The sequence below is a fragment of the Schistocerca serialis genome, chromosome 7 (assembly GCF_023864345.2).
Source record: "Schistocerca serialis cubense isolate TAMUIC-IGC-003099 chromosome 7, iqSchSeri2.2, whole genome shotgun sequence".
Lineage (NCBI taxonomy): Eukaryota > Metazoa > Arthropoda > Insecta > Orthoptera > Acrididae > Schistocerca > Schistocerca serialis.
The window spans coordinates 72,905,486-72,920,440 of NC_064644.1; the positions used below are offsets into that span (position 1 = coordinate 72,905,486).

At 45.4% G+C, this 14,955-nt stretch overlaps 1 protein-coding gene and 1 pseudogene across 1 annotated transcript in view; both read right to left on the reverse strand.

Moving 5' to 3' along the window:
- The window catches only part of LOC126412894 (uncharacterized), a 745,825-nt gene that overhangs the window by 405,262 nt on the left and 325,608 nt on the right, over window positions 1-14,955 (reverse strand). The window lies entirely within an intron of this gene.
- Window positions 6,782-6,899, reverse strand: LOC126413580 (5S ribosomal RNA; annotated as a pseudogene).

Below are 14,955 nucleotides of genomic sequence, written 5' to 3' on the forward strand. Positions count from 1 at the left end.
ATGTGACGAGCCAGTTGCTCGGCCACCATTTACCAGACGTTTTCAGTTGGTGAGAGATCTGGAGAATGTGCTGGCCAGGGCAGCAGTCGAACATTTTCTGTATCCAGAAAGGCCCGTACAGGACCTGCAACATGCGTTCGTGCATTATCCTGCTGAAATGTAGGGTTTCGCATGGATCGAATGAAGGGTAGAGCCACGGGCCGTAACACTTCTGAAATGCCGTCAATGCGAACAATAGGTGACCGAGACGTATAACCAATGGCGCCACATACCATCACGCCGGGTGATACGCCCGTATGGCGATCACGAATACACGCTTCCAATTTGCGTTCACCGCGATGTCGCCAAACACGGATGTGACCTTCATGATGTTGTAAACAGAACCAGCATTGATCCGAAAAAATGACGTTTTGCCATTCGTGCACCCACTTTCGCCGTTCAGTACACCATTGCAGGCACGCCTATCTGTGATGCAGCGTCAAGGGTAACCGCTGCCATGGTCTCCGAGCTGATAGTCCATGCTGTTGCAAAAGTCCTCGAACTGTTCGTGTAGATGCTTCTTGTCTTGCAGACGTCCCCATCTGTTGACTCAGGGATCGAGACGTGGCTGCACGATCCGTTACAGCCATGCACATAAGATGCCTGTCATCTCTGCTGCTAGTGATACGAGGCCGTTGAGATCCAGCACGGCGTTCCGTATTACCCTCCTGAACACACCGATTGCATATTCTGCTAACAGTCATTGTATCTCGACCAACGCGAGCAGCAATGTCGCTATACGATAAACCGCAATCGTGATAGGCTACAATCCGACCTCTATCAAAGTCGGAAACGTGATGGTACGCATTTATCCTCCTTACACGAGGAATCACATCAACGTTTCACCAACGCCGGTCAACTGCTGTTTGTGTATGAGAAATCAGTTGGAAACTTTCCTCGTGTCAGCTCGTTGTAGGTGTCGCCACCGGTGCCAACCTTGTGTGAATGCTCTGAAAAGCTAATCATTTGCATATCACAGAATCCCCTTCTTGTCGGTTAAATTTCGCGTCTGTAGCACGTCATCTTCGCGGTGTAGCAATTTTAATGGTCAGTAGTGTAATATCCTCATTTTATTTTCATTGATCAAAAATGAAGTTTTTCTATCGTCTTCAAGTGTGTCAGTAAGTATTGAAGTAACAAAACGTTTCACCAGTACCGTTTTTCAACGCACAGCAAGACATGTTTCTGAAATTTAATCCCATGTTTCAATACTGTGCGAGTTAATATTAGTATTGTATCTAATGTTAGCGTATGTGTTGTTCTCTTTGTCTTGTCCTGTAGTAGTATTTCCATGGTTTTACTGTAATCGAACAGTCGGGATACATAGATAGTATTTTCGCATATTTACTTACAAGCAACCCATAAATCTACATTTTCCGACTGCAGTTAAACCTTAACAAAGTAGTTATTACTATGCCTGAATTTTCTCATTTTGAGAACACAAAAGTTGCGATCTGTTTTACTTCCTAAAAACCTTGAAAAGCCAAAAGCGCATAAATATTTCCTTACTTAAGGCAACTGTCTTCGACGGACTTTGCTGTGATATTCTGATCTTAAAATTTTTTGTTGTTGTATAGTGTTGATTTTAAGTTGGACACCGGGCCAAGTTGTCATATGGATAAAAGAACAGTACGTTATAAAAGGTTTGCCATAACCAAAAAATTCAAAAACATGAAGCACCTTGAGTGAATGGCTATGCCATATATACACTGCACACATTATTTTTACGTCATAAAGACACAGTACACAGTAGCACATCTGCTTACATAATCTCGATCCATTCCAAACATTGAAGGTGGATTTTCAATGTTTAGAATATATCCAGCTTATGTAAACAGATGTGCTACTGTGTACTATGTTTTTTTGACCTAACAATAATCTGTGGGCGGTATATATATGTACACAGTTATTTGCACAAGGTGCTTTATGTTTTTAAATTTTTTAGTTATGAGTAGCGTTTTATAATGTACTGCTTTTTATCCACATGACAACTTGTCGTGAGGTTCATCTTAAAAAGAACGCGTTTCGTAAGAAAGAGATTTTATAAGACATGAAGATGGTAGGAAGGTCTGCCGATGCCAGTTGTCTTAAATAGAGAAATATCTATGCGGTCTTGTCTATTGAATGTTCTTAACAAGTCCTTAGTATTTTGTAACATTAGCAAGTAAAAAAATTCAAGAACTATATCTTTCGATTTTCGTATTGCACTAAAACCATGAAAAGACGACTGCATGGCAAGAGAAGCAGAACTGCATGCATGCAAAAGTCACCTACGATACTAATATAAGGGGGTGACCTGAAGATGGGAACAAACTCCTGACAATCGTCGTGCTATGCGTGAAAAAACGTAACCAGTACAGTATTTTTTTATTTACATCAAACCTTACTTTGTTGTTCCTTTCCGCTTACTTGGAAATTATTTTCCCTTCGAAAATTTTATTTGTGGAATGTGTTGAAGCACCGGGGAGTAACTTTCACGGCGCTCGAGAGGAATGTACAGTGTTAAGGCAGTAAGGGAAGACTATTGATGGCAGAAGTCCAATTTTCGTGACACGTTCTGATTTTTACTGGCGCCATGACCTGTTCTACGTAAGGCTACACGTGATGTCAAATGTCCCGACATTTGGGGACTGCTAGCAGTTCGAAATATAATGAGTGTCCACTTTGGAAATGGTCGAGGGGTTGGTAGCCAGAAATGAGTTTCTGAATATGTCGATGGTGGTACCCAAATAAGTTAGAAAACGGTATCCAAGAGGTTGTGGTCAGCCGATGAACTAAAGCAGCGTCTCTGTACATCCTGGGAGAGTGCTCTTCGAAAACACGACCCATACATGGGCAGAACTCGAAAGTCGCCATAATGTACTACGAGCTACGAGTGGAGCACACATTGAAAATCTGACATAACGAAAAGAGAAACTATGAGAGCTATCAAACGTTTTACAATAAAACACCATTCTCTGTATCTAATACACTGCTGAAAAAAAAGTAGTACGTCGGGAAATATCAGATGACGGCATTTGCCATCTGGGGGATAGTATATGTACTGATAATATTTTCGACGTCGTCCACCAACAGATAGTTTAGTGGCAAAGCCACCAGAGGACCATCTATGACGATCCTTAAATAGGGAATTCTCACAGCCAGAAGGCTCAGTGTGGTGGAAACACGTGAAGCAAGCAGGCAACTATGCCACAGAGATGCACTTGTGCTTCCTACAGCAAACTGAGCAAGTTTACAGGGGTTCAAATTGTGGTCGTCCGAGTGGCGTGATGATCCTTTCGAAGAGTTACCACACAGATTGGAAGTGTTGCGTCAGTTGTACAACGACGCTGGTATCAGTGGTCATGTGAACATATTCACACTTGTAGACGAGATTCTGGACGTCCATACAGCACAGATGCTCGCCAGGATCTTCATAATGTAAGGGCAGCAGGGGCAGATCGTACAGATACGAAAGAACAGATAAGAGGGTTTGTGAACCCAGACGTCTCAACACAAACTGTTGCCAACAGGTTACTACCAGTGGGACTACTGGCACACACACCTCTATTCTGTCTTCCTCCCACGCCACAGCATAGACATGCACGGCTCGACTGGTTCCGTTAGAGGATCACTTAAAGTTGGAATGGCGCACTGTGGTTTTCAGCAATGGAAGAAGACTCTGACTGCACTTAAGTCATGGTCGTACGCGTGTACAACGTAGATCTGGTGAGCGCTGTCACATAGAGGGCATTCATCCAAGCCTGGAGGCTAAACCATGTAACAATATGGGTGTTCAAGCAATAGTCGATACTAGGTACCTCAAAACACTGGTCGATACTTGGTACCTCAAAACCGCTTGTACTATTGAGCAGTAAATGTAATCATTTCATGTATTCCATATGCACTACGGCAACAACAACTGTTGAGTGAAATGGAAACCTCTAAAAGGATGTACAAATTTTTTTTCCGGCAGTGTGGTTTCGAAGTTACGATTTTTTTTTAAAATGATAGTGGAACATTTTGGACACTGTATTCTTGTTGTTGCGGTCTTCAGTCATGAGACTGGTTTGATGCAGCTCTCCATGCTACTCTATCCTGTAAAGCTTTTCCATCTCCCAGTACCCTATGCAACCAACATCCTTCTGAATCTGCTTAGTGTATTCATCTCTTGGTGTCCCTCTACGATTTCTACCCTCCGCGATGCCCTCCAATACTAAATTGGTGATCCCTTGATGCCTCAGAACATGTCCTACCAATCGATCCCTTCTTCTAGTCAAGTTTGCCACAAACTTCTCTTCTCCCCTATCCTATTCAATACCGCCTCACTAGTTGTGTGATCAACCCATCTAATCTTCAGCATTCTTCTGTAGCACCACATTTCGAAAGCTTCTATTCTCTTCTTCTCCAAACTATTTATCGTCCATGTTTCACTTCCATACATGGATACACTCCATACAAATACTTTCAGAAACGACTTCTGACACTTAAATCTATACTTGAAGATAACAAATTTCTCTTCTCCAGAAACTCTTTCCTTGCCATTGCCAGTCTACATTTTATATCTTCTCTACTTCGACCAGCATCAGTTATTTTGCTCCCCAAATAGCAAAACTCCTTTACTACTTTAAGTGTCTCATTTCCTAATCTAATTCCCTCAGCATCACCCGACTTAATTCGACTACATTCCATTATCTTCGTTTTGCTTTTGTTGATGTTCATCTTATATCCTCCTTTCAAGACATTATCCATTCAATTCAACTGCTCTTCCAAGTCCTTTGCTGTCTCTGACAGAATTACAATATCATCGGCGAACCACAAAGTTTTTATTTCTTCTCCATGGATTTTAATACCTACTCCGAATTTTTCTTTTATTTCCTTCATTGCTTGCTCAATATACAGGTTGAACAACATCAGAGAGAGGCTAAAACTATGTCTCACTCCCTTCCCAACCACTGCTTTCCCTTCATGCCCCTCGACTCTTATAACTGCCATCTGGTTTCTGTACAAATTGTAAATAGCCTTTCGCTCCCTGTATTTTACCCCTGCCACCTTCAGAATTTGAAAGAGGGTATTCCAGTCAAGACTGTCAAAAGCTTTCTCTAGGTCTACAAATGCTAGAAACGTTGGTTTGTCTTTCCTTAATCTAGCTGCTAAGATAAGTCGTAGGGTCAATATTGCCTTACGTGTTCCAATATTTCTACGGAATCCTGACTGATCTACCCCGAGGTCAGCTTCTACTAGTTTTTCCATTCGTCTGTAAAGAATTAGTGTTACTATTTTGCAGCCGTGGCTTATTAAACTGACGGTTCGGTAATTTTCACATCTGTCAACACCTGGTTTCTTTGGGATTGGAATTATTATGTTCTTCTTGAAGTCTGAGGGTATTTCGCCTGTCTCATACAGCTTGCTCACCAGATGGTAGAGTTTTGTCAGTACTGGCTCTCCCAAGGTTGACAGTAGTTCTAATGGAATATTGTCTACCACCGGGGCCTTGTTTTGACTTAGGTCTTTCAGAGCTCTCTCAAACTCTTCACGCAGTATCATATCTCCCATTTCATCTTCATCTACAATCTCTTCCATTTCAATAATATCGTCCTCAAGTACATCGCCCTTGTGTAGACCCTCTATATACTCCTTCCACCTTTCTGCTTTCCCTTCTTTGCTTAGAACTGGGTTTCCGTCTGAGCTCTTGATATTCATACAAGTGCTTCTCTCTTCTCCAACCGTCTTTAATTTTCCTGTAGGCAGTATCTATCTTGCCCCTAGTGAGATAAGCGTCTACATCCTTACATTTGTTCTCTAGCCTTCCCTGACAAGCCATTTTGCACTTCCTGTCGATCTCATTTTTGAGACATTTGTGTCCCAAGCATTTCTACTAGCTCTCGTCTTTTTACCTACTTGACCCTCTGCTGCCTTCACTACTTCGTCCCTCAAAGCTAACCATTGTTCTTCTACTGTATTTCTTTCCCCCACCCCTGTCAATTGTTCCCTTATGCTCTCCCTGAAACTCTGTACAACCTCTGGTTTAGTCAGTTTATCCACGTCCCATCTCCTTAATTTCCCACCTTTTAGCAGTTTCTTCAGTTTTAATCTTCAGTTCTTAACCAATAGATTGTGGTCAGAGTCCACATCTGCCCCTGGAAATGTCTTACAATTTAAAACATGGTTCCTAAATCTCTGTCTTACCATTATATAATCTATCTGAAACCTGTCAGTATCTCTAGGCTTCTTCCATGTGTACAAGCTTCTTTTATGATTCTTGAACCAAGTGTTAGCTACGATTAAGTTGTGCTCTGTGCAAAATTCTACCAGGCGGCTTCCTCTTTCATTTCTTACCCCCAATCCATAGTCACCTACTGCGTTTCCTTCTCTCCATTTTCCTACTGCCAAATTCCAGTCCCCCATGACTACTAAATTTTCGTCTCCCTACACTACCTGAAAAATTTCTTTTATCTCATCATATATTTCATCAATCTCTTCGTCATTTGCGGAGCTAGTTGGTATATAAACTTGTACTACTGTGGTAGGCGTGGGCTTCGTATCTATCCTGGCCACAATAATGCGTTCACTTTGCTGTTTGTAGTAGCTTACTCGCATTCCTATTTTCCTATTCATTATTAAACCTGCTCCTGCATTACCCCAATTTGATTTTGTGTTTATAACACTGTAGTCACCTGACCAGAAGTCTTGCTCCTCCTGCTACCGAACTTTACTAACTCCCACTATATTGGCACAACGAGGCTGAGTGCACCCCGAAAAATGGCAACAGCGCATGGCGGCCTGGATGGTCACCCATCCAAGTGCCGACCACGCGCGACAGCGCTTAACTTCGGTGATCTCACGGGAACCGGTGTATCCACTGCGGCAAGGCCGTTGCCCGGAAAATCTCTAAAAGGGTGTACTATTTTTTTTTCCGGCAGTGTGGTTTCGAAGTTACGATCATTTCTTTTAAATGATGGTGGAACATTGTGGACACTGTATATCTGACGAGTAACTGAGGATTTTTAGCGCAAAGTGCCGCTTTGAGATGAAGAGGTTGGGACAGGGGAGGAATTCGTGGCGGACGGGATCAAAGTAGTCAGAAGACAAAAGAGTGGAAAGGTGACGGTCGGAGGCGTCGCGCGCCGTACACAGCCGGCCGGGGCTCGGCGCGAGTGGTCCGGCCTGCCGGCGTTTAATTCCGGACGGAGGCGGGCGGCCACTCTGGTCGAGTGGGCGGCTCGCGGCGGGCCCGCAGTCTCCATTAGGCATCGGGGCGTCTGTCTCCTCGGCCTGATTTATTGCGCGCCTCCCGACAGATGCAAACACCCGGCCCGGCCGCCCGCTCGCGAGATGGATGGCGGCGCAGTGACAGCACAGGGCCAGCCCAGATTAATGCCCGCCCGGGCGCCGCCGCTGCTCTTTCTGCCCTTCCGCGTCCTCCTGTCGATCACTCCTCTCCCCGCTTCCCACTCCCGTTCTCGTATTCCAATCTGCCGGCGACGCTCTCTCGATGCTCATCCGCGTTCGTCCCCCACGTTCCTCTCCGACATCTGCACTCCTCGCGGAGGTGTAATTCCTGTCAATACCAGTACCGTAAAACTGGACAACTTCGTGACTGAGGAATTACTTTGTGACGACAGTGCTTTCCAGCTTTTTATTCTCCAGACGGTAACTCATGTCAGCATTCAGCATACAGCTCTGTTACAGTGTGTTCTTGTAGTATACATATAGGGTGTAAATTTTAAGTTGACAAACCAGAATAACTCTAAAAATAAGCTTCACACGAAAAAATGTGTAGAATCCAAATTCGAGGGAGACATATGCTGGTGTTAAAATCAGCCCACCACCCCAGCCCCCTGGGGGTGGGGTGGGAGGCAACTTTAAAATTTCAAATGGGAACCCCCATTTTTATTGCAGAATCAGATTCTACATAAAAAACTACGTACATTTTGTCTTAAACATTTGTTTTGATTCTCGGTAGTTGGCGCTGTAATTCAAGAAAATCCACGTGTTCTGTTTCGCGTGGAAAATGCCTATTTACTTCGTCAATTTTAATTCGCTAAAACTAAAACTCTCCCCATAGGGTGGGGTTTGAGAGAGAGAGAGTAGAGATTTACAAATGTTGACCCATTATTATTTGGGTCAATATTTGTAAAACTCTAATTCCTCTCTGTCAATCCCCACGCTATGGGCAGAGAGGGAGAGTTTTAGTTTTAGCGAATAAAATTTTATGAAATAAGTAAATATTTTTTACTTATCCGTAACCATTTTCCACGCAAAACTGAGAACATAGATTTTCTTGAATAATCCTGTGTACCACAGACTCCGAAAGATTTGCCTAATCAGAACAGTCTCCACACTAACAGAGAGGAGACCCTGCTAAACGTAAGACCAACGCTTGAAAACAAACATTTTACAGTTACATATGTGACGTGGCCTTTACCAGTGAGGATTTGCAGGGGCCCAGTAATGTCGATTGTGTATATCGACCGAGGTGCCATTGGCGTAATATCATTCATCTTACCATAAAATGTTCCCGATGAAATCCGGATTTAGGGCTAATTTATTTACGAGACCTCTGCAGAACGATAACCGATTTTGGAGATCATTTCCATATACCTCTTAGTGCAGGTGCAACTTAAAGGTATGCCATTTTCGTTCCTGCAGAAGCCTTTGCACCGAAGACCTCCATAATACTCAACAACGTTACGGTCAACAACAGGTGCGTCGCGGATTGGTCTTTCCAAGACACACTGTACCTGGAAACCTCCCTCGGTTCTTAAACCCATCTCTCTACGTCTAAAGACATGCGTAGAAGACAGACGTCGCGTTGGAAAGCGTTGTGAATACAGCCTTCGGGCCTCAGCTGGATTGCGGTGCGTCTCCACACAGGTCCGTATCATATCGTTGTAGTCTTCTCTGGAGTACACTGCAGTTGTCGCCTGTTTCTCTGTGAGATCTGACCTGAACTAAAAACGGCCACGCGACGTTATCAGACGGGAACCAGGAGGAAAGCGCACGGAGATGGCGGTACAGGTTGGTGGAGGTTCACTTGTACACACACTTTCCTTTTTCGACAGCAGTGTCAAGGGTACCCTTCTTGCACTAACGTATGCAGAAAACATAAAGCTGCAGATGACGGCTTGCATGGGTCATCTAGTGGATATATATATTGGGTGTTACAAAAAGGTACGGCCAAACTTTCAGGAAGCATTCCTCACACACAAAGAAAGAAAATACGTTATGTGGACATGTGTCCGGAAACGCTTACTTTCCATGTTAGAGCTCATTTTATTACTTCTCTTCAAATCACATTAATCATGGAATGGAAACACACAGCAACAGAACGTACCAGCGTGACTTCAATCACTTTGTTACAGGAGATGTTCAAAATGTCTTCCGTTTATTTATTTATTTAGTGTATAGCTCATAACATCACAGTAAAAAATTAGAGAAACAACACGATTTAAAAAAAAGTCACATATGTATAAACAGAGCAATAAATAACAATTTGTATATAAGGACACCGCCAATTGTAAATTTACACTCACAGAAGAGCAATCACAAGCAGACGTCCAGCATAGATAATGTATAGTCGATTGCCTCTTGGGTCGCCATTAGGAAATCCCGTGGGTCACGCTCGTATGCCCTTAGTGGGCATTCCTGCACGATGTGTTTGACCGTCTGTCTCTCAGCGCCACAGTCGCAAGCGGTCGAAGGAAGTTTACCCCATCTGTGTAAGGAGTCGGCGCATCTCCCACAGTTGGTTCTGATGCGATTAAGAGTTGACCAAACTTTTCGAGGGCAATCAAATCCTTTCGGTTTACTAATGATGCATGGCATACTGTGGCAGTTTACTGCTGTTCTGCTCTCCCATTCCTCTTTCCATCGGTCATTTATTTTAAAGTTGGTTTGGTGCAGAGCCTGTGCGGTCTTTAGTGGAGGATGCCTAGACCGGAGTTGGTTTCTTTGGATGTCGTGAGTATCTTCATGGATTTGTAATTGAGGGTTGGTCATGATTTTTCGAAATTCTCTAACCAGAGCGTGTTCACGACGCAGGTTAGGAGGGGCTATGTTACTGAGAACGGGCAGCCACACTGTAGGAGTTGGCCCGATTGTGCCTGATATAATACGCATTGTTGCATTAAGTTGGCTATCTGCCGTGTGCGTGTGTTTGCTGTTGAGCCACACTGGGGCACACTATTCTGACACTGGATACACCAAGCCAAGTGCGGATGTTCTTAAGGTAGATGCTGTGGAGCCCCAAGTGGTGCCACTATAATAGTCACCACGAAATGAGAAAATATAGTACGAATGATAGTAATGGAGACATGCTGGTCGATTGGTCCGAGGAACAAAATACATATCTGGTCTTTGATGCCAAGGACCGAGGGACATTCAGATCAGCCGCATGGAACTGCGACTATAACCCGGATCTGTGCTTTGTTTCGAGGGATACAAACGATAAACCACTGACAGCCTCTAGAAGGGTCCTGACGGACTTCCCTCATAGCCAGCACCGCCCTGTGCTTGTTAATATCGGTATATCCATCCCGATAATATGGTCTTACCCTCGACCAAGGTGGAATTTTACAAAAGCTGACTGGACAAAATTCTCTGTACAACTTGATTATACCTTGAGCTGGACCCCTCCAACCAGCAAGAGCTATGACAGGTTTGTGGGAGCGGTCATTAGCTCTGCGAAAACAGCGATCCCAAGAGGGTACCACAAAAAATACATTCCTGGTTGGACAGGGATATGCGATGACCTGTCCTCCGATAGCAAGGAATCATGCATCCACCCTCCGTCGCATGGAATCCCTGATGCGTTGATGCAGCCCTGGAGAATGGCGTATTGTATCACAGCCGTCTACAATACGAGCACGAAAAGTCTCTACATTTGGTACCGGGGTTGCGTAGACAATAGCTTTCAAATGCCCCCATGAATGAAAGTCAAGAGGGTTGAGGTCAGGAGAGCGTGGAGGACATGGAATTGGTCCGCCTCTACCAATCCATCGGTCACCGAATCTGTTGTTGAGAAGCGTACGAACACTTCGACTGAAATGTGCAGGAACTCCATCGTGCATGAACCACATGTTGTGTCGTACTTGTAAAGGCACATGTTCTAGCAGCACAGGTAGAGTATCCCGTATGAAATCATGATAACGTGCTCCATTGAGCGTAGGTGGAAGAACATGGAGCCCAATCAAGACATCACCAACAATTCCTGCCCAAACGTTTACAGAAAATCTGTGTTGATGACGTGATTGCACAACTGCGTACGGATTCTCGTCAGCCCACACATGTTGATTGTGAAAATTTACAATTTGATCACGTTGGAATCAAGCCTCATCCGTAAAGGGAACATTTGTACTGAAATGAAGATTGACACATTGTTGGATGAACCATTCGCAGAAGTGTACCCGTGGAGGCCAATCAGCTGCTGATAGTGCCTGCACACGCTGTACATGATACGGAAACAACTGGTTCTCCCGTAGCACTCTCCATACAGTGTCGTGGTCAACGTTACCTTGTACAGCAGCAACTTCTCTGACGCTGACATTAGGGTTATCGTCAACTGCACGAAGAATTGCCTCGTCCATTGCAGGTGTCCTCGTCGTTCTAGGTCTTCCCCAGTCGCGAGTCATAGGCTGGAATATTCCGTGCTCCCTAAGACGCCGATCAATTGCTTCGAACGTCTTCCTGTCGGGACACCTTCGTTCTGGAAATCAGTCTCGATACAAACGTACCGCTCCACGGCTATTGCCCCGTGCTAATCCATACATCAAATGGGCATCTGCCAACTCCGCATTTGTAAACATTGCACTGACTGCAAAGCCACGTTCGTGATGAACACTAACCTGTTGATGCTACGTACTGATGTGCTTGTTGCTAGTACTGTAGAGCAATGAGTCGCATGTCAACACAAGCAACGAAGTCAACATTACCTTCCTTCAATTGGGCCAACTGGCGGTGAATCGAGGAAGTACAGTACATACTAACGAAACTAAAATGAGCACTAACATGGAAATTAAGCGTTTCCGGGCACATGTCCACATAACATCTTTATTTGTGTGTGAGGAATGTTTCCTGAAAGTTTGGCCGTACCTTTTTGTAACACCCTGTATATATATATATATATAAACTTGAGACGCATCGTGGTGTCGGTACTCAAGCAACATAAGTGATCCAATGTTTTAATAATTGTTTGGGACCTAATGAAGCATCAGACAATAAAAAATTAGATCTTCTAACTTTAGAGTGACAGATTATTTATAATACTGTGTTAATTTTCAAGCAACTGAAACTCACGTTTTTTCTACGTTTCTCACCAAATCAAAAAACAATGCTCCAGATTAGGCGAAATACGAGACGAACTGAGGCGTGAATCGAGGAGGGAGGCGTGCTAGGGTAGTACGTGCAGTAGTGCAAACCCACTGTGTCAGGGTGGTGTAGTGGTTAGCGCGTCCGTCTAGTGAGCAGTCTGCCTTCGGCAGTGACACAGTGCCGACCGCGTTGCCTGCCGGCCGCGCTGTGGTGCGCGCGCCTTTGTTTACGCCGGAGCAGCTTCGCGTGTGCGATGTTGTAAGGCTAGAACGAGATGGCACACTCGTACAGAAAAACGACTTTGAAGTTCAGTTTTGCGAACGACTATACACGACCAAAGGCACACGAGATTGAACGTTTCTTAAGAGAAGAGGTAAAAATCGATCCACAGGAAATCGTGGGAATCAATTGGAATCAATTTATCGATCGTTTCAAGTGTCGTCTGTGTCAAGCTTGTTGACGAGGCTGCTTGCGAAAGACTTCTACAACGATCACCGAACGGGTATCGTTTCTGTCATGCCGACGGGAATGTTGGTGCGGTTACGGTCGATCACGTGGGAATGGGGATCCGCACTATACGAGTCTTCGAACTTCCGTTTGAGGTCCCGTCTGAACTTGTTACCGACGCCGTTCGACCATACGGTACAGTTCTATCCCATATGGCCGAAAAATGGACGAGTTTTACCACGTACCCCGTTTTAAATGGGGTGCGACAAATACGGATAGAACTGCGAAAGCACGTCCCCTCTTTATTTGTACATAGGAGGTTGTCGAGCGATTATAATCTATGATGGGCAACCTCGCACTTGCTCGGGGTGCGGGAAAAAAGGGCACGTCCGCTCGGAATGCCTCCAGCGACGTTTAATGCAAACCCCACGGGATGACGTTGAGGCACCACAACAGATGACTGTCTTACCGTTGACCTTTATGGAAGCCCTGAGAGGCGACGTGAGGGAGATTTCCGATGGGCACCAGCAGCTGCCCCCTATAGAGAACATGGACACCAACGGACTGGAACTCCGACCACCGGTTCAACCACAGCAGACACAGGACACCACACAAGAGATGCAGCTGACGGCCGCTCCAGGCTCATCCGTGGTGGCTGCCAGTGCTTCCACCGAGAGCGTGATAGGCCAGGCCCAAGACGGAGGATACGCAACCCAAACAGCCGATGCGGAAGCAAGGCAACGGAAACAGCGTTCGCCGAAGAGAAGAAAGAAGCGTCGACTGACTTTTGCTGACGATAGCCATAGTCCCGGGGGGACAGTGGACGACAACGACAGTATTGACCTGCGACCAGTGGGTTCAACAGATACCGAGATCACGATGCAGGAATTGCACAGCGACGATAACTTGAACTCTCCTTCTGGTGACCGAAAGGCAGAAGTGGAGATGACAATTGTCCAACATCAGAGCGGTGACAACGTTGTCTCCCATCCTTCGACCAGTTCCGGAAATATTCTGGGGGACTGGGCGCAAGAAATGGACCAACAGGAACAGAATGAAAATACGAACGCGACGATTGAGGATATTCCTGGCCATAGGCCGGGAGGGGTCGGGAAATGTTGAACAACTTAGTGTGGTGAGGAGCGCCGGGGGTGCAGATAGACGCTTGATGACACCGCCCTACAACTGATGAACACACGCCAGGCGTACCGCATTTTAGCGATAAACATTAATGGCATTCGGACACCGATTAAAATTCAAATGCTGAAAGATATGTTACGCGCTGCGGACGTGGATATTGTACTCCTACAAGAAGTGCGTTTCACATCGCTGCCAGTGTTCTATGGCTACGAGGCACATTATTCAGTGCGCGATGAAAGTGGATGCGGTGTGGCGATTCTCACCAGGGAAGGAATAGGACTGGAGGACGTCATGTCTCTCCCTTCGGCACGTGGCATAGCGATCACTGTCGACGGGGTTCGTTTCATCAATTTATACGCGCCATCTGGCTCCACAAAACGAAGAGAAAGGGCGACCTTTTAAACCGAAGAGATAGCTCCGTTGTTCGCTGGACGCTATGATAACTATATAGTGGGCGGCGACTTTAATTGTGTCGTCGACAAAAAGGACCAAGTACCTCATTATGTGCCATGCATGGAACTGCGTGCGTTGATTACCGAAATGGCGCTACTGGATACCTGGGAGCTGCAGCATGGCGACAGACCGGGTTATACGTTTGTAGCGGGACACTCGGCGAGTAGACTTGATAGAGTGTATGTGACTCGAGCTCTACAAACGGCTATACTGGATGCCGAAATCTGGCCAGTGGCTTTTACGGATCATATGGCGTACGTCTGTACGATTTCACTAACGCGTCAGAAGATATGGCGGAGTATGGGTCACTGGAAAATGAATTGTGCACTTTTACGTGACACTGCATGTCGCCGGTCGATAGAGGCGGCCTGGGAGACCTGCGTTCGCCGCCAACGAGCATACACCTCGGTTCTCCAGTGGTGGATCAAATGCGCAAAACCAACGTTACGGAGAACGTTGATACGATACGGGCAGGAGAAATCGCAGTGGAACGCACGACGGCTGATTTTTATTTTACAGCCCTGAGGGAGCTGATGACCCAACAACCATCGCCGGAAAGGCACACGGCCATGCGCAGGATAAAAG